Source organism: Elephas maximus, chromosome 16 (assembly GCF_024166365.1).
Source record: "Elephas maximus indicus isolate mEleMax1 chromosome 16, mEleMax1 primary haplotype, whole genome shotgun sequence".
Lineage (NCBI taxonomy): Eukaryota > Metazoa > Chordata > Mammalia > Proboscidea > Elephantidae > Elephas > Elephas maximus.
The window spans coordinates 45,029,476-45,031,883 of NC_064834.1; positions in this window are offsets into that span (position 1 = coordinate 45,029,476).

The following is a 2,408-nucleotide window of genomic DNA, read 5'->3' on the forward strand; positions in this document are numbered from 1 at the left end:
GGCTCCTCTTTCTCTTCCCTATCAGAGGATACTCCCTAACTATTGCCTGCAATGTCTTCAAAAATTAAATCTGAACAAAGCTACACAACATCAAACTAAACTTCTGCACTTCTGTCACAACCACGGGTTGCCTTGTCCTGGGTGTTAATTGTGTTTTGCTCAATTTGAGACGCTCCTCCATCCTAACCTAGGGGCCTCCATCACAGTCTTATTACTTATTATTAAAAAATTATCTTATTTGCTACTGCACACTGTACCTGCCAGTTGACCACCTCTTAGCTCCCTACTTGAACTTTTTTTAAGCCCTTGTCTATGATTAATGCACACATCATAAGGTATCCACTAATTAAGTGCTCTGAAAAGGTGTCAATAAATCCAGTTACAGTAATATTTCAAAGAAGTGTTCTAGAAAATAAATGTCTATGGTTCATCACAGTGTGTGGTAATAGTGTAATACTGTCCATTTCTGGGTTCTTCTCACATATCCCACCTCAGCCACCAAAAAAAAAAAAAAGCCAAACCCTTTGCCATCGAGTCGATACTGACTCATAGTGACCCTATAGGACAGAGCAGAACTGCCCCCATAGAGTTTCCAAGGAGCACTTGGTGGATTTGAACTGCCAACCCCTTGGTTAGTAGCTGTAGCACTTAACCACTATGCCACCAGGGTTTCCACCTCAGCCACAGATAAGGCTAAATGTTCCCAACCCCAAACCCTGCCCTAGACCCAGCTAAACACCATCGAAAAGCCCAGAAACAAGACAAGAAATCAGTTCACTGATTGTCTTAAAATATAATCAGATCATGTCACCTCTGTTTAAAACCCTCCGCTGTACCACTTCACACCCACCAAGATGGCTATTATTAAAAAAAAAAAAAAGAAGAAAATAACAAGTGTTGGCAAGGGTCTGGAGAAATTAGAACCCTCAGGCATTGCAGGTGGGAATATAAAATGGTATAGCCTCTGTGGAAAACAGGTTGGTGATTCCTCAAAAAGTTACGCATAGAATTGCCATATGACCCAACAATTTCACTCCTAGGTATATACCCAAAAGAATTGAAACCAGTGACTCAAACAGATACTTGTACACCAATGTTCACAGCAGCATTATTCACAATAGCTGAAAAGTGGAAACAACCCAAGTGTCCATCAACAGATGAATGGCTAAACAACACATGGTATAACCATACAATGAAATATTATTCAGCCATAGAAAGGAAGGCCATTCTAATAAATGCTACAACATGGATGAACCTTGAAAACATTATGCTAAGTGAAATAAGCCAGATACAAAATGACAAATGTGATTCCACTTACATGAAACATCTAGAACAGGCAAATGCATAAAAACAGAAAGCAGATTACAGGTTACCAGTGGCAGGGAGGAAGAGGGAGTGGGGAGTTACTGCTTAAGGGGTATAAGAGTTTCTGTTTGGCGTAATGAAAAGTTTTGGAAATAGATAATGGAGAAGGTTGTACAACATTATGAATGTAATTAATGTCAGTAAATTGTACACTTTAAATGGTAAAGTTTATGTTTTATATATGACATAATTTTATATATGTATACACCAAAAAAAAAAAAACAAACAAACCCAGCGCTATGGAGTCGATTCCGACTCATGGCAACCCTATAGGACAGAGTGGAACTGCCATATAGAGTTTCCAAGGAGCGCCTGGCGGATTCAAACTGCCGGCCCTTTGGTTAGCAGCCATAGCACTTAACCACTACGCCACCAGGGTTTCCATATTATATACATAACCACGATAAGATTTTTAAAAAACCTCCGCTGTTCTCCCATTATATTTAGAATAAAATGCAAAATGTTTGTCATGAGCTAAACATCTACAGAAATGTGCCCCTACCCATACAATCTCACTCTATTCTTGGCTCACTGCTGTCCAGCCACGTGCTTTCTGTTCATGGGAAACTCCCGGCCTTTTCCTGCCTCAGGCTCTTGCATCTGTTTTCCCTTCTGCCTGAAATTCTTCCCCTTGCCTAGCTCTTTGGGTGGGCAGATTCTTCTGATCCTTCGGGACTCGGTTCTGGGGTGCTCAGGTCATTTTATATCTTGAGATTTGTGGGCTTTCCTGCCTGGCTGTCTGTCATAGGTCAGTAACAGATAAAAGATAAAGTAGCCTACCCCTAGTAATTCATTAACGCACCACTCTTACCTCCTTCCTGACAAGGATCATGATCTACGATTGTCTTATTGATTTGTTTACTTGGGTATTGTCTCTGTCTTCTCCCTAGACCAGGCGTTGGCAAACTATATCCAACTGGCCAAAATTCTATTTTTGTAAATGAAGTTTTATGGGAACTCAGCCATGTCTATTTGTTTACTACTGTCTATCATTGCTTTCATGCTAAAATGGCAGAGTTGCAACTAAGATCATATGGCCCACA